At 38.0% G+C, this 24,366-nt stretch overlaps 1 long non-coding RNA gene and 2 pseudogenes across 2 annotated transcripts in view; all 3 read left to right on the forward strand.

Moving 5' to 3' along the window:
* On the forward strand, positions 8,603 to 9,538 carry OR6C284P (olfactory receptor family 6 subfamily C member 284, pseudogene; annotated as a pseudogene).
* Positions 12,337 to 24,366, forward strand: part of LOC132345396 (uncharacterized) — an 88,086-nt gene continuing 76,056 nt past the window's right edge. Inside the window, exons 1-2 of one of the 2 annotated variants that reach the window (XR_009494743.1) lie at positions 12,337 to 12,398; positions 13,760 to 13,855. This is a non-coding gene — a long non-coding RNA (uncharacterized lncRNA). The remainder of the gene's footprint in view (positions 12,399 to 13,759; positions 13,856 to 24,366) is intronic. The other variant, XR_009494742.1, reaches the window with a different exon arrangement.
* Positions 20,445 to 21,374, forward strand: OR6C374P (olfactory receptor family 6 subfamily C member 374, pseudogene; annotated as a pseudogene).

Here is a 24,366-nt window from a genome sequence, read left to right on the forward strand (position 1 = left end):
GGCAGGTTCTTTACCACTGAGCCACCAGGAAAGCCTCATATAACTGTTGGCAGCCCACAAGTCTTCATTGGAAAAGACCTCAATGCTGGGAAGATTGAGGGCAAAAAGAGAAGGGGGTGACAGAAGATGAGACAGTTGGGTGGCATCACTGACTCAATGGACAGGAGTCTGAGTAAACTCTGGGAGACAGTGAAGGACAGGGGATCCTGATGTGCTGCAGTTCATGGGGTTGCAAAGAGTCAGACATGACTTAGGGACTGAACAGCAGCAACAGCAACAATGACAACAACAAAGTCTTCACTTGCTGTTGGCCAGAGATATCAGTCCTGTGCCATGTGGACCTCTCTACAGGATACTCACAGCATGGAAGCTGTTATCACCCAAAGTGGGGGCTTTGACAGAAAATGAAATGAGAAGAAAGCCACATACTTTTTATAACCTAATGTCAGAAGTGATATTTTCTGTTTTGTTGCAAGTCACTGTGTTTAACTCACACTTAATGAAAGGGTATTGCTTGAGTAACAGGAATTAGAGATGATAGGGAGGTATTTTAGGGGCTACCTAAGAGTGCTTACCTCACTCTTAGCACTGATCTCAAAATAGAAAAATTGTCATAATCTATAAGGGGATGAATATGGTCAAGAAATTTCATAAAACATCCCAGGCGGTTGGTTGAAATAGCAAGTTATAACAATCATTAAGGAAACTGATAACTTACAACCTTTCCAGAGAAGAGGAGATGTATCCTCAAGTCATTGTAGCATTAGGTCAATAGCTAAACCTGATAAGGGATGTCAAGAATAGAAAATGATAGTGATCTCTCTCTCTTAAACATACTTGCAGAAATCCTGAAAGAAGTATTAATAAATGGAGCCAGTAATACACTAGAAGTATAGTGTAGTTCAAGCAAGATGAATTCATCCCAGAGATGCAAGTTTGGTTTAATATTTGAATAATCAAAACCTAAAATGAAATGATGATATTCATAGATGTAGAAAAGACATATGGTAAAATTCTGTGTCTGTTCAACAATTTTTAAAATATCTAAGCAAACCAAGAGCAGATATGCACTTTCTTGATTTCTTTAAATCAGAACCTACAGCAAATATCATAGTGAAGTATAAAATTGTAGTTTACATCTCTTTTTAACTAAATGGGAAGAAATATGTTTATCATTACTGTTAACCAATAATAAAGAATAGATTCTGATTTATAAATAGTATCTTAGTTTCTATGCTTGGATCGAATTTGTTATTATTGCATCTTATTCTCTCAAAGGACATTAATCCCATTGGTGCTGGATTGAGATTCTTTTGACAAAATGAATTATATTAGATAGATTAGAGACTTTTGAATCAGGTCTTTCAAGGACCTTCACTCCACCCCTTTTTCCCCCCTGGGAATCTGTTGCAGATGGAGGTTATAAAGGAGGTCTTTAATGTAAAAATCTGTGTGCTTGAAAGCATCTCAATTTCTCTTTGTTTTGAATTTTTTATCTTTCAGTTCCTCAGTGTGCAGAGAAATGTTTCTTAATTTAAAAATAAGATAGTCTATGTTGTATTTTAGAAGCCAATATATACTAGCAATAAGTGTGTATGTGTTTCTAACAGCAAGGGGTTAGTAATGCATTTAGATGCTCCTCCTGCTGCGGCTAAGTCGCTTCAGTTGTGTCCGACTCTGTGCGACCCCATAGACGGCAGCCCACCAGGCTCCACCATCCCTGGGATTCTCCAGGCAAGAACACTGGAGTGGGTTGACATTTCCTTCTCCAGTGCATGAAAGTTAAAAGTGAAAGTGAAGTCGCTCAGTTGTGTCTGACTCTTCAAGACCCCATGGACTGCAGCCCACCAGGCTCCTCCATCCATGGGATTCTCCAGGCAAGAGTATTGGAGTGGGGTGCCATTGCCTTCTCCTACTGGAATGTATTTTTTCAAATGGAGATTCACTTCTGTCATCAGATGTCCAGCTTCCAGACAAAACAATGAAGAATGTGAAAGGTAAGAACTGAGTATTTTATTAGTTGAGTAACTTTCCATTCGTAACTGATGGAGAAGATATTTATGTTTTATTTATATAAAACATTTTACTCTGTATGTTTTACTGTAGAAAAGGAAAAAAATTTGTACTAGTTTCAAAATTTGTCTTTGATATTTCACTAAGAAAACCACTAATTTCTGAGATTATTTCTAGAGTGATGAACTTTCATTAGCTTGAAAATATGGGTAATTTTCACTTATGCATCATTAACTTGGCAGAATCCCAGGTACAGGGACTAATATATTATTTAGGGCTTCTTCTCATTTTTTGATTGGGTAATATTTTTTGGATATTGACCTCCGATGAACTGGTTACATATTTTGGAGATTAATCTCTTGCCAGTTGCTTCATTTTCAAATATTTTCTCCCATCCTGAGATTGTCTTTTCATCTAGTTTATGGATTCTTTTGCTGTGCAAAAAAAATTTAAGTTTAATTAGGTCCTATCTGTTCAATTTTGTTTTTATTTTCATTACTCTAGAAGATGGATCAAAAAAGGTCTTGTGCAGTTTATGTCACAGAGAGTTCTGCCTATGCTTCCCTCTAACAGTTTTGTAGTATCCAGCCTTGTGACTGATTCCTTTGATAAAAGTCTATTTGATGGGACAGTATGGTGGAGGCAAGACTGATGAAGAAAGTCTAGTGAAATGGAGAGTCACTATTTGATGGGTATGGTTTCAGTTATGCAAAAAGAATATAATCTAGAGATCTGTGTGCAATATACTGCCTATAATGAGCAAGAAAGTGAAAGTGAAAGTGTTCATCGAATAGTTGTATCTGATTCTTTGCAACCCCATGGGCTGTGGCTTGGCAGGCTCCTCTGTCCATGGGATTTTCCATGGCAAGAATACTGGAGTGGGTTGCCATTCCCTTCTCTGGGGATCTTCCCTACCCAAGGATCAAACCCAGATCTCCCGCATTGCAGGTGGATGCTTTACCATCTGAGACACTTAGAGACATGGTACACTTAAAAATGTAAGAGAGCAAATCTCATGTTAAGTGTACTTTGTTGCTGTTGTTCAGTAGCTCAGTTGTGTCTGACTCTTTGTGACCCCATGGACTGCAGCACGGCAGGTTTCCCTGTCCTTCACCATCTCCCGAGGCTTGCTCAAACTCATGTCCATTGAGTTCGTGATGCCATCCAACCATCTCATCCTCTGTTGTCCCGTTCTCCTCCCGCCTTCAATCTTTCACAGCATCAGGGTCTTTTCTCATGAGTCAACTCTTTACATCAGCTGGCCAAAGATTGGAGCTTCAGCTTCAGCATCAGTCCTTCTGATGAATTTTTCTGCTGTATCCCTAGACACAATATTCATTTGTGGATGTGAGAGTTGAACCATAAAGAAAGCTGAGGGCTGAAGAATTGATGCTTTTGAACTGTGGTGTTGGAGAAGACTCTTGACAGTCCCTTGGACAGCAAGGAGATCCAGCCAGTCAATCCTAAAAGAAATCATTCCTGAATATTCATTGGAAGGACTGATATTGAAGCTGAAGCTCCAATACTTTGACCACCTGATGCAAAGAACTGACTCATTGGAAAAGACCTTGATGCTGGGAAAGATTGAAGGCAGGAGGAGAAGGGGATGGCAGAGGACGGGATGGTTGGATGGCATCACCAACTGGATGGACATGAATTTCAGCATGCTCCAGGAGTTGGTGATGGAGAGGGATGCCTGGTGTGCTACAGTCCATGGGGTCACAAAGAGTCAGACACAACTGAGTGACTGAACTAAACTGATCCTTAGCAATTCATTGTGTATGTCCAAAGAATTGAGATATTTACTTGGAAAACCACAGTATTGTTCAGTAAATTTAACACTAATAAAATAATTTTATCTAATTCATTATCCACATTTCCATTTGTCACTGACACAGTAATGTAATTTTCCCCTTCCTTTTGCCAAGTATCCAAATTGGATAAAATATTGCATTTATTTGTCATGATTCTTTATTCTCTTTTATTTGGAACATCATATGTGTATTTTTTTTTAAGATAGGCATTTTCGTAGAATTCAGTCTCTCTTCATCATCTTTTTCTAATAGAATTTCCTCAGTTTGATTTTCTCTGATGGTCCATCATAGTTAAGCTCAGGTTATTTATCCTCGGCAAGAGTATGAAACAGATGATATTATATTATTCTCACAGAGACAAGTCTGATCACTAGGTCTGATCATTATTCCATTTATCCAGTATATAATCATTCCAGTTTCCTTGGCTATTAAATGTCTCTGAGAATATACCTTAGGACCATGAAAGTATTCTGCTTCTCAACAAAAAACACCCCTTGATTGTCCATTCTTGGCGTTTTTTGTTTGCCTGTTTCCATCTTTCAGTTCAGTTCAGTTCAGTAGCTCAGTCGTGTCTGACTCTTTGCGAGCCCATGAATCAAAGCATGCCAGGTGTCTCTGTCCATCACCAACTCCCGGAGTTCACTCAGACTCATGTCCATCGAGTCGGTGATGCCATCCAGCCATCTCATCCTCTGTCATCCCCTTCTTCTCCTGCCCCCAATCCCTCCCAGCATCAGGGGTCTTTTCCAATGAATCAACTCTTCGCATGAGGTGGCCAAAGTATTGGAGTTTCAGCTTCAGCATCAGTCCTTCCAATGAACACCCAGGACTGGTCCCTTTTAGGATGGACTGGTTGGATCTCCTTGGAGTCCAAGGGACTCGCAAGAGTCTTCTCCAACACCACAGTTTAAAAGCATCAATTCTTTGGCGCTCAGCCTTCTTCACAGTCCAACTCTCACATCCATACGTGACTACTGGAAAAACCATAGCCTTGACTAGACAGACCCTTGTTGGCAAAGTAATATCTCTGCTTTTTAATATGCTATCTAGATTGGTCAGAATTTCCTTCCAAGGAGTAAGTGTCTTTTAATTTCATGGCTGCAATCACCATCTGCAGTGATTTTGGAGCCCCCAAAATTAAAGTCTGACACTGTTTCCACTGTTTCCCCATCTATCTGCCATGAAGTGATGGGACTGGATGCCATGATCTTAGTTTTCTGAATGTTGAGCTTTAAGCCAACTTTTTCACTCTTCTCTTTCACTCTCATCAAGAGGCTTCTTAGTTCCTCTTAACTTTCTGCCATAAAGGTGGTGTCATCTGTATATCTGAGGTTATTGATATTTCTCCCAGCAATCTTGATTCAAGCTTGTGTTTCCTCCAGTCCAGCATTTCTCATGATGTACTCTGCATATAAGTTAAATAAGCAGGGTGACAATATACAGCCTTGATGTACTCCTTTTCCTATTTGGAACCAGTCTGTTGTTCCATGTCCAGTTCTAACTGTTGCTTCCTGACCTGCATACAGATTTCTCAAGAAGGAGGTCAGGTGGTCTCGTATTCCCATCTCTTTCAGAATTTCCCACAGTTTATTGTGATCCACACAGTCAAAGGCTTTGGCATAGTCAATAAAGCAGAAATAGATATTTTTCTGGAACTCTCTTGCTTTTCCCATGATCCAGTGGATGTTGGCAATTTGATCTCTGGTTCCTCTGCCTTTTCTAAAACCAGCTTGAACATTTGGAAGTTCACGGTTCATGTATTGCTGAAGTCTGGCTTGGAGAATTTTGAGCATTACTTTACTAGCGTGTGAGATGAGTGCAATTGCATGGTAGTTAGAGCATTCTTTGGCATTGCCTTTCTTTGGGATTGGAATGAAAACTGACCTTTTCCAGTCCTGTGGCCACTGCTGAGTTTTCCAAATGTGCTGGCATATTGAGTGCAGCACTTTCACAGCATCATCTTTCAGGATTGAAATAGCTCAACTGGAATTCCATCACCTCAACTAGCTTTGTTCTTAATGATGCTTTCATCTTTAGTGATTGCAAAAGACTGTTCCAATGCCAGCCCTCTTTCTCATCTACCAGCTTGTCCTTGGCATTCTACTATAAGCAAGAGCTTTTCCTTTTCATCGACTTTTACTTGATCAATTTATTGTTCATTTGTACAGACTCGTGCATTCCAAGTTTTCAGTGGGTTATAATTCATTGTTGTATTTAATAATCCTGATCCTCAAAAGGTCTCCCATTTTCTCAGACATGTTTAAGCTGACTTCTGTAGGCCTTGAGACAAGCTCCCATTTATTATCTAAGGATTTCCTTATCTTCTGGCATAATAAGATGTTACATGTTCACTTTTTACCTCCTCCATTCAGCCCTAGTTGGCCAAAGTTTTAGGGAGTCCTGGTTCATTTTAATGAGACACAAATATGGACTGTACATGAGCTCAGTGTACTGTGGTATCTTTCTTCTCAGCCATTTTAGTTGTCTGAAGACATATATGGAAGCATATACACATATACTATACTACAGCATAAAAATATCCCCAGATATAAGCATACAAGAGCCTCTTGATGAAAATGAAAGAGGAGAGTGAAAAAGCTGGCTTAAAACTTAACATTCAAAAAACTAAGATCATGGCATCCAGTCCCATCACTTCATGGCAAATAGATGGGGAAACAATGGAAAGAGTGACAGACTTTATTTTCTTGGGCTCTAAAATCATTGTAGATGGTGACTGCAGCCATGAAATTAAGACATACTTGCTCCTTGGAAGAAAAGTTATGACCTACATAGACAACATATTAAAAAGCAGAGACACTACTTTGCTGACAAAGGTCCGTCTAGTCAAAGCTATGGTTTTTCCAGTAGTCGTGTATGGATATGAGAGTTGGACCATGAAGAGAGCTGAGCACCAAAGAACTGATGGTTTTGAACTATGTGTTGAAGAAGACTCTTGAGAGTCCCTTGGATGGCAAGGAGATCAAATCAGTCAATCCTAAAGGAAATCGGTCTTGAATATTCATTGGAAGGACTGATGCTGAAGCTGAAACTCTGATGCTTTGGCCACCTGAAGTGAAAAACCGACTAATTAGAAAAGACCCTGATGCTGGGAAAGAGTGAAGGCAGGAGGAGAAGGGGCCAGAGGATGAAATGGTTGTATGGCATCACTGACTCCAATGGACCTGAGTTTGAGCAAGCTCTGGGAGTTGGTAATGGACAGGAAAACCTGACGTGCTGCAGTCCATGGGGTAGCAAAGAGTTGGACACAACTGAGGGGCTGAATTGAACTGAACTGATGTTGGGTGCATAAATATCTACAAGGGTTATATCCTCTTGTTGGACTGACCTTTTTAACATCTTCTTTTTTTCTCATTCCAGGTTTTTTTTTTTTTTTTTTCTTAAGGTCTATTTGTCTGATGTAAGTATAGATACCCCTGCTTTCTTTTGGTTTCCACTTTCATGAAATATTGTTCTGCATCCATTCACTTTTGTGCTGTGTATGTCCATAAGAGTGAAGTTAAATTTTTGTAGGCTTCACACAGTTGGGGCTTTTTTCTTTTTAAGGATGTATTCACCACTCTATTTTTAAACTTTAATAGAAGTACAGTTGATTTACCACTCTGTGCTTTTTGATTGGAGAAATGTCCATTTACACTTAAAGTAATTGTTGATAAGTATGGATCTACTATTGCCATTTTGTTAAATGCTTCTTTCTGTTTTGCAATTCTTTATTTTCTTTCTTCTTCTCTTCCTTTGTAATTGGGTGATTTTTCTGTAGTGATATACTTAGATTCCTTTATCTTTTGTGTATGTATTAGAGAGTTTTGCTTTGTTTTCCATGAGACTTATAAAAATAGCTTTGTAGCAATATTTTTAAGATGAATAACACTTAGGTTTGAATGCATAATGAAGATCTCCATTTTAGTCTTTCTGCCAAAAAAATATGTTCATAAGTTTGGGTTAGGTCTTTTTTCTTTGTCATTGTATGGTTATACATCTTTTGAGGTAAAAATGGGTTGATTTTTTTTCAAACTGCTTTCAGTTTTTTGTTCTCCCACTCATCTTTCTTGATATAAATTGCTTTTATTTTTGGATATTCAGATTAATGTGTTTCTAAATGTCAAAACCATATCAAAGCTATAGGAAACATTAAAATTATGATAGAAATGTTACTCCCCAATGGGAAAGATTTAAAATATTATATGTGGAATACCAGAGAGAGTTTTATGCTGATGAAATTAATCTAGAGATGAGGAAGAAAATAATGAGAGAGGGAGAGATGCTACCTGAGAAACTAAATGTGTTAAAAAAATTTTTTTTGAGATTATGAGAGATTGGCATCAGAAAATAAGAAAATAACATTTATACAAAGATTATTGTCTCTTGTTTACTATTATAAGGATGTTATATGGCATATCTTATTTAACTCTCAGAATAACACTATGATGTAGTATTATCATTAAAGCCATCTTATTAAGGAAGACAGTGGGAGCACAGATCGGTTCAATGTCCTTCCCAAGGTTTTTCATGCAGTAGAGGACAGAGATATGATTAAGCCCACACAAAATGCTTTTATCTACCCTGTGGTACATTCAGTGGCTTTTGAGGGCATCATTTCATGAAAGATGAATCATCAAGGTATAGAAGGAAATGCATGTGACTGATTTAATTGTCATTTAAAGGCATCCTTTGATCCTGTCTTATTTTGAAATTGTTCCTCAGATCCAATTTCTGTGACTTTCATTTGAAGATCAGACAATGCTACCAAGTCAGTGATGAGAAACCATTCAGCAATAACAGCATTCATCATACTGGGTTTGACAAATGACACACAACTAGGGATTTTGATTTTTGTCTTTTTGTTGGTCACATATATGCTAAGTGTAATTGGGAATCTGACCATAATTTCTCTCATCTTTGTGGATCCTCCTTTAAAAACAGCTATGTATTTTTTTCTTCAAAATTTCTCTTTCTTAGAAATCTCATTCACAACGGCCTGTGTGCCCACATACCTCTACATCATATCAAGTGGGGAAAAAATGATCACCATCAATGCCTGCTTCAGCCAAATCTTTTTTATTGTCCTTTTTGGAGCTCCAGAAATTTTCCTCTTGACTGTGATGTCTTATGACCGCTACTTGGCCATCTGCAAACCCCTTCACTACATGAGCATCATGAACAGCAGAGTCTGCAGGAGCCTCATTCTCTCTTTTTGGGTATCTGGCTTCTTGTTTATCCTTCCACCCCTTGGCCTGAGTGTCCACCTGGAATTCTGTGACTCTTTTATTGACCATTTTTTTCTGTGATGCTTTTCCAATACTGAAGAATGCTTGTTCGGATACAGGGTTCATAGAGCAGCTGGTTATATTCTGTGCTGTGTTGACCTTTATAGCGACCCTTGTGTGCATAGTTCTGTCCTACATATACATTATTAGGACAGTTCTAAGATTACCCTCTGCTCAGGAAAGGAAAAAAGCCTTTTCCACGTGTTTTTCCCACATGATTGTGGTTTCCATCACCTATGGCAGCTGCATTTTATGTATGTGAAACCTTCAGCTAAGGATGAAGTGGCTCGTAATAAGGGAGTTTCTCTGCTGACTACATCTATTGCTCCTATGTTGAACCCTTTCGTTTATACCCTGAGGAATAAACAAGTAAAGTGGTCTTTCCATGACATTCTTAAAAGGTTAATATTTTATTCAAGAAAGTAGCAGAACATTACACCAGAAACTCTAAAGTAACATATGTGTCATTGGTATGTGGATGGCAATTTGTGCCATGAGAGTGAACAAATTTGGGCAAGCATTAAAGAAAACTGAGAACATCTAAGAAAGAATCCTGAAGGGACTAACATTATGTAGCTGAGCATTTTTCTAATCCTCTGAAACTGCTAACCCTTTCTATATCTGCCCAATCTGCAATTTAGCAATTCCACTTAACATTCTCAAATTCATTAGTTTTGCACATGTAACCTATTCTGGACATATCACTGCTTTTTCCTCTTTGCAATAAAATCTGTTTTGAAGTGCCTTTATTTTTCAAGAGAAGTACATAAATTTTCAGGAAATGTAAGCAGCCTTAATTTTAACTTTAAGCCTGTCAATGTTGCTTTACAATAAATAATATGTTAATTTGTATAACTTAGAATATTTTAATATCCCTTCCTATTTGAATGTACTAAAATGAAGATAGAAACAACTGGCCACCCCCTTGGCAATATATAAAAATTGTGACTACATAGTATTTAGAGTTTATGGGTATATTTCCTCCTCCTCTAGTAACTTGTGTAAGAACACTTAAAAAAGGCAGATACCAAGCAAAAATCATTGGCTTAAAGCATCAGATGGTGGTGAAACAGTAAGGATCTGAAAGTCCAGAAATTTGCAAAGGGCAGAACTGTTGAAGGGTGAGCTGAATGTATGCAGCTACTTTTGACCTTTAGAGGTATTTTCAGAGTCATGGCTGTGGTGGGTTAACGGTTGTTTCATATTCTTCAACCTCATTTCCTCCTCATGAGATGTAATTTACTTCCTCTTCCCTTTAACTTGCCTGGGTCTGTTTTTGATCATGAGAGTGTGGTAGAAGTGAAGTTGTATGACTTAAGAGATAAGAAGCTTTGCAACTTCTACCTTCTTTTTTGGGAACACCCTCCCTGGGGGGGATCCAGGTGCCAAATGAAAAGTCTGAAAACCTTAGTCTTGCCAAGCAGTGAGGAAACCTAAGCTAGCCTCATGGAAAGACCATAAAAAATGCCTGGGCAGCCCATCTCTTCCAGGCCTCTCAGCTGCGGTGTCAGACACTTGACTGAAGATGCTATTTTAAATAAAGAGTCCACTGCAAGCCTCATGTCATTCCAACCCAACATATTGTCTGATTACAGCTCAATGACAGACTCAAGTGAGATCTGAAACTGTGTCCCCCTAAAACTGAGTTCCCTTGCCAAGTTAATGATTCAACTCTCTATCCAAAACTTTATTTCCTTTCTTTTCTCACCCTTGTTCACTTTGGGATTGAAGAGTAGCAATGAAAAGGGGACAAGCAGGACCCCAAGGGGGAACTCCAGGGTCAAAGCCTTTCTGTGTTCCATGTTTCTTGTTTGTAGAAAAAGGCCTTGATCTCCTAGAGCTTCACTGAGCTCCAAAGAGCAGACTTGAGAAGTTACTAATTAGGGAGTGAGGGAATGGGGAAAGAGAAGTGTTGCAGGAAGGGGGATTATTTCCAGGGCCTTGTCTAACACTCGGAAATGAATTATCTGAGGAGACACATGTACTTGCAAAGCAAGAGACTTTACTGGGAAGGGTGCTCAGGTGGAGAGTAGGAGGGTAGAGGAACCCAGGAGGACTGCTCTTCCATGTGGCTTGCAGTCTCGAGTTTTATGGAGGTGGGATTAGTTTCTGGGTTATCTTTGGCCCATCATTCTGACTCAGGGTCCTTCCTGGTGGCACACTTATTGTTTAGCCAAGATGTATTCCAGCAAGGAGGATTCTGGGAGGTGGCAGGACACATGGTATCTCCTTTTGACCTTTCCTGAACTCTTCTGGTGTGTGGTGCCTTGTTAGTTCCGTGTTCCCTATTAGGACTCCTGTCATAAAATAACTCAAGCAAATGATTACTCAGCCATCTCCTCAGTGCACAAATGCTTCCTCTAGAAGTCCTAAAGATAGCTCTGGAGGATCCCCTCGCTCCCCATCTCCCTGACTGCTATTTTGTTTGCTTTCCTGCCACACAACTCTCAGCCCGCTGCCATCAGGCAGCCCATTCTCAGTCCCTGCTGGCCTCAGATTGCTACCAGCCCACACCTGGTGAAGTTCCTTCATCATCAGAGAAGATGATGAGAGAATATAGAGCCATATCAAAGGTTCAGGAACTCCTAAGGACCTTCTATTTCTGTTTTGTATATAAGTTCATTTGTATTTTTTTTTTTTTCTTTGTAGATTCCACATGTAAGTGATACTACTTGAAATTTGTTTTTCTCTGTCTGGCTTACTTCACTTAGTATAATAATCTCTAGGTCCACCCATGTTGCTGCAAATAGCAGTATTTCATTCTTTTTTTAATGGCTGAGTTATATTCCATTTCATATATATATATATATATATATAATCTTCTTAGACCAAGTGTCTGTAGATGGACACTTGGGATGCTTCCTTTGTCTTAGCTGTTGTAAATAGTCATGCTCTGGACATCAGGGAACATGTGTCTTTTCAAATTATGGTCTTCTCTGCGTATATGTTGAGGAGTGGAATTGCAGGATCATATGATAACTCCATTTTATGTTTTCTGAAGAAATAATTCTTTTGGTTATTTCAGATGTATATATATGGGTTTCCTGTAAAGAACCTGCCTGCCAATGCAGGAGATGTCAGAGACATGGGTTTGATCCCTGGGTTGGGAAGATCCCCTGGAGGAGGGCATGGCAACCCACTCCAGTATTCTTGCCTGAAGAATCCCGTGGACAGAGGAGCCTGGCAGGCTTCAGTTGATGAGGTCACAAAGAGTCAGACACAACTTAGTGACTGAACGGCAGCAACAACACCACCTGTCTGCATGTCATCTGTCTCAGAAACCCAGGTTAATGTCTCCTTGTTTTATTTTTCATGATTTGGCAAACTTGCTGTGTTGGGGGACTCCACCTGGTGGGATCTAAACACTTTACAAGGAGAAAGGATAGCTTCATATCCTTGGTGTAGGGAACATACCCTTCAGGGATATTTGTGGGAATGATTAAAAGTAGAAAAGCTAATTAGGAAACAATGTAATCAGTTCCTGTGAGGTTTTAAAAACATCATCTAATAGAAAGGATTTGGAATTTCTAACAACTCTAGTCAATAGGAGTAAAATGGAGCCAAGTTCGGAATTTAAAGCTTTGTAGTAGTACTTACAAAAACTGAAATAAAATAAGAAAAGTGAATTTAAATTGCATATTTTGTTTATATCAGTATATTTAGCATAATACATTCATAATAATGTTAATAAATGATAATAAAACATGAAAAAGAATATATATATATATTCATAACTGAATCACTTTGCTGTGTACCTGAAACTAATATGATGTTGTAAATCAACTGTGTGCCAATTAGAAAATAAAGAAAAGAAACATCAGTTATCTGCTTGGAAGTTATGTCAGGGAGGATAAATCCAGAACATTTGATTATTTTTTCTCCTCATTAGCATGAATATGAAAACATTAATGTTCATCATCATTATTATTATTATAAAATATTATTTATAGATACTGGCAAAAAGCATCTCATGAGAGACTTTCCTTTGCCAAATAGCTCCTAAAAATATTCTTAGAGTTTCTGTTGTAATTTCCTTGCTTACATTATAATGTCTGTTTAAATGATTCTCTTTGTACAAGTATAAAAGTCGGTATTTCAGCAAAAGTTGTCATGCAAAGCTCTATGCCTGACACTGTCCTCAGAGATGGGTATAGGGGAAAGTGCAAGGTATTTGAGTTCCTTTCCCAAGTGGAACTTATAGTTGGTGGTAAGTGAGGGGAAGACAGATAATTTCAGAATTTGTTGATTATTAGGAAGAAGATGAAAAACAGCTGGCGCAAATTTTAGTAACTAAATGATGACGGGCCTCACTAAATCTGATGATCAGGGGAGGACCTAGAAATAGGTGACCTTTGAGCCAAGCCTACAGTGACAAGAGGCATCCAGGAGCACTGCAGACAGGAGAAGAATAATCTAGAAAGATGGCTCAGTGTGTGCAATGGCTCAGAGCAGGGCTTCCTTGAGGATCAGAGAGAAAACCAGATGATTAGGGAGTAGTCAGACTGAAGCGACTTAGCAGCAGCAGCAGCAGAGAGAGAATGATTGGAGATGGTTAGGAAGTGATGGCTCATGAGTAATAAGAAGGTACTGTTGCATTTTAATATGGAGAGACATGGACTAACCTACCTTTTAAAAATGTCCCTCCAGCTTCCACAAAGGAAAGTGTTTAGAGAGGGGATGAGAGGGTACACTGAAGATCAGTTGACAGACAAGATGGGGATTTTGCTCCCTGTGCTGGTACTGGTAAGCTGTGTTGGATTATAGATGTATTTTAATGTAGAAAATACAGTATTTGCTGATGTACTGGTGTGAGGAAGATGGAAAATAGGGAGCCAAATATATTTCTTAAGTTTTACATTGAATACTTGGTTGACAGTGTTGCTAAAACTGAGATCAAGGGGAGGAAAATGGGTGGGCAACTGAAGAATTTCATTTTGTGAATGTTAAAGGAGGCATTTGACATACAAAAGGAATTCATATATATATTCTATCTATTGCATCACCATCATCATTATCATCACCTGAGCATCAATAAGAATTAGATGTCACTGAAATAATGTGATTAGTAAGGTCACCTTGGGACAGTATGTAATATAAACACAGGAGGGCAGTATGGTCCTTTATTTTTTGATAATTTGTATAAGGGAAGTGGTGGCTCCCCTGGTGGCTCAGAGGTTAAAGTGTCTGCCTGCAATGCAGGAGACCCAGGTTCAATCCCTAGGTTGGGAAGATCCCCTGGAGAAGGAAATGGCAACCCACTCCACTGAGAAGGAGGGAGCACTGAGCTAAGGATTTCAAGGGTGTGGTAATAAAGAAGCTAGGAGTAAAAAGAGTTTTTGAGAACCTGTTTAAGAGTAATTGAGTTTGAAATAAGTGAAGATTAATGAGTGGTTACTGCATTTGATATCAAGGAAGTGACTGTTTCTTTTGATAAAAGAATATTTGATGGTATAAGACTGTGAAGGCAAGATTGATGTAGAAAGAATAGACCTGTGCTGTACAATATAGCATCTATAGTCAGCAATACTTAAAAATTTAAGGGAGCAGATCTCATCTTGTGTTCTTACCAGAATATAAAATCTAAATAGAGGAGTAGGAAACATTAATTTCTAAAAACTCCAAGTACTTCCTGTGAGAAAAAAAAGAGCAGGTAGGCAGCAAAGAGATGAAAACAGACTGAAAATTCTTTGGAGGAAATTTGCTGTAAAATGGAGGAAAGAAAAATATGGAGCCTTTTATACAGAGTGAAGTAAGCCAGAAGGAAAAACACCAATACAGTATAATAACGCATATATATGGAATTTAGAAAATGGTAACAATAACCCGGTGTACGAGACAGCAAAAGAGACACTGATGTATAGAACAGTCTTATGGACTCTATGGGAAAGAGAGAGGGTGGGAAGATTTGGGAGAATGGCATTGAAACATGTAAAATATCATGTATGAAACGAGATGCCAGTCCAGGTTTGATGCACCATACTGGATGCTTGGAGCTAGTGCACTGGGACGACCCAGAAGGATGGTATGGGGAGGGAGGAGGGAGGAGGGTTCAGGATGGGGAACACATGTATACCTGTGGTGGATTCATTTTGATAGTTGGCAAAACTAATACAATTATGTGAAGTTTAAAATTAAAAAAAAAAGCTTCATTTAAATTAACATTTCATAAAAAAAAAAAAAACCCACACACACACACACAAAAAAGAAAAATATGGAGCGATAGATAGGCAGTAAGGTAGTATGAGGGTTTTTCTTTAACTTCTTACATGTAAATTATTTTAAATTTACAGAAAACTTACAAAATTGGCACTTATGTCAAGAATATGTGAATATCTAGGTGTACCCATTGTTAATATTTTCCCCATTTACTTTGCTATTTGCTGTCTAATTTTCTTCATAATTCTCTTCCCTGATGGCTCAGATGGTAAAGAATCTGCCTGTAGTGTGGGTGACCCAGGTTCAATCCCTGGGTCGGGAAGATCCCCTGGAGAAGGGAATGGCAATCCACTCCAGTATTCTTGCCTGAAGAATCCCATGGACAGAAGAGTCTGGTGGCCTACAGTCCATGGGGATACAAAGAGTTGGACATGACTGAGTGCCTAACACTTTTGCTTTTTCTCTTCATAATAATTTTTTCATGATATATGTGCAGGAAAAATATTTTAATCATTGCCCTTTACTACTGCATCCCTAGACAATTTACTGTGTAAGTCCAAAGAATTGAGAGATTTACTTGCAAAGTCATAGAAAGTTCAAGGAATTTAACACTTAGATAAAATAATTTTACCTAATTCATCACCCATATTTCCATTTTGCACTAACCCAATATTATAATTTTTTGTTCCCTTTTACCTAGTATCCGCATTAGATAAAATATTGGATTTAGTTGTCATGATTGGCTGCTTATATTTGGTGCATCATGTGTGTATATATTTTAAAGATGTACATTTTTGTAGAAAGCAGTCTCTCCTCACCTCCTTTTTTCAATAGAATTTCCTCAGTTTGCTTTTCTCTGATGATCCTTCATAGTTATATTCAGATTATTTATCCTCGGCCAGAGTACTACCGGAGAAGGCAATGGCGACCCACTCCAGTACTTTTGCCTGGAGAATCCCACGGACGGAGGAGCCTGATAGGCTACAGTCCATGGGGTCGCTAAGAGTCGGACACGACTGAACGACTTCACTTTCACTTTTCACTTTCCTGCATTGGAGAAGGAAATGGCAACCCACTCCAGTATTCTTGCCTGGAGAATCCCAGGGACAGAGGAGCCTTGGTGGGCTGCCGTCTATGGGGTCGCACAGGGTCGGACACGACTGATGCGATGCAGCAGCAGCAGCAGCAGCAGCAGCAGCAGCAGCAGAGTACTATCAGTTCAGTTTAGTCGCTCAGTTGTGTCCGACTCTTTGTGACCCCATGGACTGCAGCATGCCAGGCTTCTCTGTCCATCGCCATCACTTGTCTATCACCATTAGAGTACTACACCCATGGTATTTTATTGTTCTCAAGGAGACACTTCTGATCACTCTGTCTGATTCCTATTTGCCTTTTCCATTGTATAATCATAACAGTTCCCTTAACTAATAAGCAGTCTATGGGAATATACCTTATGACCATGCAAGTATTCTACTTCTCAACAAAAATTTCCCCTCAAGTTTGCATTTATTGATGTTTTTTGCCTGATTCAGTCTTAAGTGATTCTAAAAGACTGATGTCCAACTCTGACAATCAATGTGTATTTATTTGCTTATTCCTATAATAGATATAAAATAATGTCAGCCTAACTTTTCCCAAAAGTTTGATTTTACCACCAGAATCTCAAACTTAGAACTTTTTTTACTAAAAATAGTTCAGAATTTATTTACAATTCTTCCTGCCCTCCTTTCAGACTGAGACTGAAGATGTATGGTTAAGTAATTTCTCGCTCTCTCTTATCTCAGTTTTATTGAGATATAATTGACATATAACATTGTATTAGTTTTAGGTATATAATGTAGTGATGATATTTTGCATATTTGATATTATAAAATGATTGCCATAAATTTAGTCAAGTTTACCACTTCACATTTTTTCCGTATTTCATTGTGGTTGGAAAATATATTTGATATGATTTCAATGTGCTGAAGTTTATTAATAATTGTGGCCTAACATATGACCTTTCCTAAAGAATATTCTAGTTTTGCTTGAAAACAATGTGTATTCTGCCCCTTTGGGATGGAAGCTTCAGTAAATATTAAGTCCATCTGGTCTAATGTGTAGTTTCAGTTTAATGTTTCAGTATTGATTTTCTGTCATGATGATCTATCCATCCATGATTGATTGTGGGGAATTAAAATCTCCTACTATTATTGTATTGCTGTCTATTTCTCCCTTTAGGTCTGTTATTTGTTGGGTCCCACGTTGGGTTCATAAATATTTACAAATGTTATATTCTTTTATTTGATTTACTTTGTTATCGATATATAAACATCTATCTCTTATTGCAGACTTTTTATTAATGTCTGTTTGATGTAAGTGTAGATACCTCTCCTTTCATTTGATTTCCATTTTAATGAAATATCATCCTCTAATACTTCCAGGCTGACCTTAAAAATGAAGTGAAAGTTTTGTAGGCCTCATACATACAATTAGGGCTTTTTGTTTTTAAGATGTATTCAGCCTCTTTATTTTTTAAATTGAGGTATAGGTGATATACCACTCTATTTTGTTTGTTTTATTTTGTTTTTTGACTGTTTTTTAATTGGAGAAATGTCTGCTGACAGTCAAAGCAGTTGTTGATAAGTATCAACTTAGTATTACCATTTTGTTATATGTTTCCTTCTGTTTTGAAATTCTTTTTTCCTTTTGTCTTCTCTTGTTCCCTCCCTTTGTGACTGGATGATTTTCTGTAGCGATATACTTAGATTTCTTTCTCTTTCTCTTTTGTGTATCTATTACAGGTTTTTGCTTTGTGTTTACCCTAATACTTATAAAAAAAAACTTACATTTGTAACAGTCTATTTTAAGTGAATAACAACATAAATTTGAAGGCATAATCTCAGTTTTATTCTTCCTCCAAAACAAAATGTTGATAAATTTGGATTAGTTCTTTTTCTTCTCTGTGATTGTAACAGTTAAGGTATTTATTTGAGATAGAAATGGGTTAATTTTTTTTCAAATTGCTTTCAGTTTTACCTCCTTCCTCCCATCTTTCTTGACTGAAATTGTTTTTGTTTCTGAATGTCTAAATTAACATGTTTCTAAGTAGCAAATCTCTGTGAAACTATATGAAACATTATGATAGAAATGTATGATAAATATATGATAAAAATTGTATGTGGAAAACCATAAAAAATTTGTATGTTCATGAAATTAATCCTGAGGTGTGGAAGAAAATACTGATGGAACAAATCTACCTGAAAAGCTAAAGGCATTTTTGATTTCTTGTGAAGGCTGAGTTTTGCATGTATATTCACTGGTGAACTTAATTAATAAACATGTAACTTGTTAAGATTATAGTACCAATGTTAAGTAATGAATCTAGTAATGCATGGAGTAAAGGCTTAATTTTTATTTTATTTTTTAACTTTACAATATTGTATTGGTTTTGCCATATATCAACATGAATCCACCACAGGTATACACGTGTTCCCCATCCTGAACCCTCTTCCTTCCTCCCTCCCCATACCATCCCTCTGGGTCGTCCCATTGCACCAGCCCCAAGCATCCAGTATCATGCATCGAACCTGAACTGGTGACTCATTTCATATATGATATTATACATGTTTTGATGCCATTCTCCCAAATCATCCCACCCTCTCCCTCTCCCACAGAGTCCAAAAGACTGTTCTATACATCTGTGTCTCTTTTGCTATTTCGTATACAGGGTTATTGTTACCATCTTTCCAAATTACATATATATGTGTTAGTATACTGTATTGGTGTTTTTCTTTCTGGCTTACTTCACTCTGTATAATAGGCTCCAGTTTCATCCACCTCATTAGAACTGATTCAAATGTATTCTTTTTAATGGCTGAGTAATACTCCATTGTGTATATGTACCACAGCTTTCTTATCCATTTCTCTGCTGATGGACATCTGTGTTGCTTCCATGTCCTGGCTATTATAAACAGTGCTGCGATGAGCATTGGGGTACACATGTCTCTTTCAATTCTGGTTTCCTCAGTGTGTATGCCCAGCAGTGGGATTTCTGGGTCATTAGGCAGTTCTATTTCCAGTTTTTTAAGGAATCTCCACACTGTTCTCCACAGTGGCTGTACTAGTTTGCATTCCCACCAAAAGTGTAAGAGGGTTCCCTTTTCTCCACACCCTCTCCAGCATTTTATTGCTTGAAGACTTTTGGATTGCAGCCATTCTGACTGGTGTGAAATGGTTCCTCATTGTGGTTTTGATTTGCATTTCTTTGATAATGAGTGATGTTGAGCATCTTTTCATGTGTTTGTTAGTCATGTGTATGTCTTCTTTGGAGAAATGTCTATTTAGTTCTTTGGCCCATGTTTTGATTGGGTCATTTATTTTTCTGGAGTTGAGCTGTAGGAGTTGCTTGTATATTTTTGAGATTAGTTGTTTGTCTGTTGCTTCATTTGCTATTATTTTCTCCCATTCCGAAGGCTGTCTTTTCACCTTGAATATAGTTTCCTTTGATGTGCAGAAGCTTTTAAGTGTAATTAGGTCCATTTGTTTACTTTTGCTTTTATTTCCAATATTCTGGGAGGTGGGTCATAGAGGATTCTGCTGTGATGTATGTTGGAGAGTGTTTTGCCTATGTTCTCCTCTAGGAGTTTTATAGTTTCTGGTCTTTCATTTAGATCTTTAATCCTTTTTGAGTTTATTTTTGTGTATGGTGTTAGAAAGTGCTCTAGTTTCATTCTTTTACAAGTGGTTGACCAGTTTTCCCATTCCACTTATACAGTGCTTATCATCTCCTATGTATCACCGTAAGATTGTTATGCCTTATCTGATTTAATTCTCACAATAAGGCTACAATGTAGTATTATTGTTAAACTCATCTTATTAAGGAGGAAAATTGGGAGCACTGATTGTTTAAGTGACCTTCCCAATGTTGCTCATATAGTAGATGACAGAGATATGTTTGAAGCCACAAAAAATGCTGCTAGCTTCCATGTGGTGTATCAGCTCTTCTGTCATCCATTCAGTGGAGTTTGGGGTCATCATATCATGAAAGATGAATTATCAGGTTATAGAAGGAAGTGCATGTGATTGGTTTAATTGTTATTTGTAGTTATTTTGATCCTGTGATATTTTGAAATTGTTCTTCATATCCAATTTCTGTGTTTTTAATCTGAAGAATGGGCAATATACAGAGTCAGTGATGAGAAACCATTTAGCAATAACAATATTTATCATACTGGGTTTGACAAATGACCTACAACTAGAGATTTTGGTTTCTATCTTCCTGTTGGTAACATATATGTTTAGTGTCATTGGGAATCTGACCATAATTTCTCTCATCTTTGTGGATTCTTGTTTTAAAACAGCTATGTATTTTGTTCTTCAAAATTTCTTTTACTTAGAAATCTCATTCACAATGGGCTGTGTGCCCAAATACCTCTACATCATATCAAGTGGGAACAAAACCATTACCACCAATGCCTACTTCAGCCAGATCTCTTTTATTGTCCTCTTTGGGGCTACAGATTTTTTTTCTCTTGGCTGTGATGTCCTATGACCACTATGTGCCATCTGCAAACCTCTGCATTATATGACCATCATGAGAGTAGAGTCTTGGAAGTCTTATCCTCTGTTGGGTATCTGGCTTCTTGATTATCCCTCTACCCCTTGGCCTGAGTCCCTACCTGGAATTCTGTGACTCTGTTATTGACCATTTTCTCTGTGATGCTTCTCCAACACTGAAGAATTTATGTTCTGATACATGGTTCTTAGAGCAGCTGGTTTTATTCTGTGCTGTGTTGACCTTTATAGTGACCCTTGTGTGTGTAGTTCTGTCCTACATATGTATCATTGGATGATTCTAAGTTTATCTTCTGCCCAGGAAAGGAAAAAAGCCTTTTTCCATGTTTCTTCCCACATGCTTGTAGTTTCCATTATCTATGGCAGTTGCATTTTTATGTACGTGAAACCTTCAGCTAAGGATGAAGTGGCCATTAATAAGGGAGTTTCTCTGCTCACTATATTGTTGCCTCTGAGAAATAAATTTCTCATTTATCCCATGGGAAATAAACAAGTGAAGTGCTCTTTCTATGACATTCTTAAAATATTTGTATTTCATTCAAAGAAGTAGTAGAACAGCATACTGGGAATTCAATCAAATCATGCTCTCACTCCCCCTGCTGCAGCAGGGTCCCTAATAGAGCCTTGCCAGAAAAAAAGAAAAAAAAAAAAAAGAAAATCAAAGCTATGTCATGAGAATATAGATGGAAATTGAAGTCATGAGAATGACACATTTTGATAGGCATGAAACAGAATTGAGAAGAAAGAATGCTGAAGGACCCAGCATAAGGGCATGAACGTTTCTCTTCTTCTCTGAAACTGCTAAAACCTCTCTCTTCTTAATTTGGAATTCAGCCAATTCTTCTTAGTCATTTCAAATATGCATCTGTCATGAGACTTGTGTGTCACTTTTGGTATTTATCACTTCTTTCCCATTTTTGCTATACATTCTGTTTTGAGGAGTCTTCCCTTTTCAAGAGGGAAATATGTGAATTTTCAGGAAATGAAAAGCTCTCTTCTTCCTCAGACCAGACTTGTCAATATGTTGCAGTATAGCCTTTGAAGAGTAACTGCTCAAAGAACAACTAGAAAAGCCAAAATACAACACAAAAACCATTGGCTTAACGTACTCAGGTTGCTGCTGAAACAAGATTCTGCAAATGGTGGAACTGTTGAAGAGGCAGTTGATTGTATGCAGCTACTTCTGCCCTTAGAGGCATTTTCAGATTCATGGCTGTGATGGATTAAAGATTGCTTCACATTATTTAATGTCAGCCTCTCCATCAGGGCACAAAAGGTTTCTTTTCTCTGTTTTGGCTTGGCTGGGTTTATAACTCTGCTAGTCTATAATCTGTGATGAGAGTGTAGTAGAAGTGATGTGACAGTGGCTGATCAGTCTACAACAGCCCCACAACTGGGATCCTTGAAATTAACTGTCATTTTGTCAGGATTTTGGACCATCTGCAGTTGACATTTGTGCACCTTTTCACACAAGGCCACCCAGTAATCAGCTGGTAATCAAAATATGTGTTGGACATTTTACATACTCAAGTGTTTATAGCTGACATTCGTCTTTGGAACTAAATGTTTTAAATAGGTGAAATATTTCTACTATTTATACGGGATGTTCCCAATAAGCAACTCCCACCATTTGGAAAATGGTAATGAGATGAGTGCATAACCTGAGTGTATGACCTCTCAAGTGGTTGGTGCATATGATAAACAAATATAAATGAAAGCAAAAGTGCTCAAGAAAATCAATTAATTTTACAGACTGCTCTCCAATGAAGTAAGTTAGTCTTTTTTTCCTTTCTTTGGTAGAGGGAGGTATTTATCATTTATTCATCGTGATAAATGAAGTTCAGGCATTTACTTTGCAATACAAGGAAGGAAATATTCAGTTCTAGAGGATAGTGAAAGTCCCTCAGTTGTGTCCGACTTTTTGTGATCCCATGGACTGTACAGTTCATGAGATTCTCCAGGCCAGAATACTGGAGTGGGTAGCCTTTTCTTTCTCCAGGGGATCTTTCCAACCCAGGGATGGAACCCAGGTCTCCCTCATTGCAGGTGGATTCTTCACCAGCTGAGCCACAAAGGAAGCCCCACCCCCCCAGTTCAAAAGAAACATATCACCAAAATAGCACTTTTTTCCCACTCCATTTCATAAATTACATTCAAGCAACAACTGCTTTAGAATAAAAATAGATATGAATGGCATTTTGTATTTTGATTAATATGTCTTAGTTTTGAACACATTTCTGAAACTTTGATAGTAGCATCTAAATTTTTTTGTAGGACCAAAGTACTATTTATTTATTTGGCTGTGCCGGGCCTTAGTTTATGGCACGTGGGATCTTTGATCTTTAGTTGAGGCATAGAGGATCTAGTTCCCTGATCAGGATTTGAACCCGAGACCTCTGCATTGGGAAAGCAGAGTCTTAGCCATTGGACCACCAGGAAACTTCCAAAGTGCTATTTTTAAGCCTTACCCTTAATTACCATTTCTTTCCTTTCATTTCATAATTACCAGAGTACATGAAAGTAAAATTTATATTCTTAATAAAGTAGCAGACTATAGTATGATTAATATTTTGTTTATTGTCTTCACCATTTATTTTAGTTTACTGCCTTCTAATTTGCTTAATGACACAAGCATTTGAGTATGTCTTTTAAAAGGGTCTTCAAATTTATCTTTTGTGTGGCAAGGCTTCTGAGGCGTTCTTTTATTTTACGATCACATTTAAATGTCTGATTTCTTAAGAGGTAAAATTTGGTTTTCTGTCTTGTTTCAGGGCTTCCGCATTGGCTCAGTGGGTAAAGAATCTGCCTGAAATGCAGGAGACGCAGGAGACTTAGGTTCAATCCCTGGGTTGGGAAGAACCCTGGAGAAGGAAATGGCAACCCACTCCAATATTCTTGCCTGAAAAATCTCATGGACAGTGGAGCCTGGCAGGCTGCAGTCCATGGGGTCACAAAGTCAGATACGACTGAGCGACCAAGCACATCTTGTTTCAGCATTCTTGGAGATACCCATCTTTCTCTAGTGTAGGAATATACTATCATTTCCTTCTGTTAATCTTCTCCCCACCTGTAACACTTATTATCTAGATTTGGTATCTGCATTTATTTTTTGGTGCTTATCTACCTACCTATCTATTGTTTTCCATTATCAACTTAATGTCTTGTTTTCTACTGCTTTCAGTTCAATTAAGTTCAGTCACTCAGTCGTGTCTGACTCTTTGCCACCCCAGGGACTGCAGGGTGCCAGGCTTCTTTGTCCATCACCAACTCCTGGAGCTTACTCAAACTTATGTCCATCGAGTCAGTGATGCAATCCAACCATCTCACCCTCTGTCATCCCCTTCTCCTCTAGCCTTCAATCTTATCAGGGTCTTTTCCAAAGAGTCAGTTCTTTGCATCAGGTGGCCAAAGTATTGGAGTTTTAGCTTCAGCATCAGTCTTTGCAATGAATATTCAGGACTGATTTCCTTTAGGTTTGACTGGTTTGATCTCCTTGCAGTCCAAGGGACTCTCAAGAGTCTTCTCCAACATCACAGTTCAAA

The sequence above is a fragment of the Bos taurus genome, chromosome 5 (assembly GCF_002263795.3).
Source record: "Bos taurus isolate L1 Dominette 01449 registration number 42190680 breed Hereford chromosome 5, ARS-UCD2.0, whole genome shotgun sequence".
Taxonomy (NCBI): Eukaryota; Metazoa; Chordata; class Mammalia; order Artiodactyla; family Bovidae; genus Bos; species Bos taurus.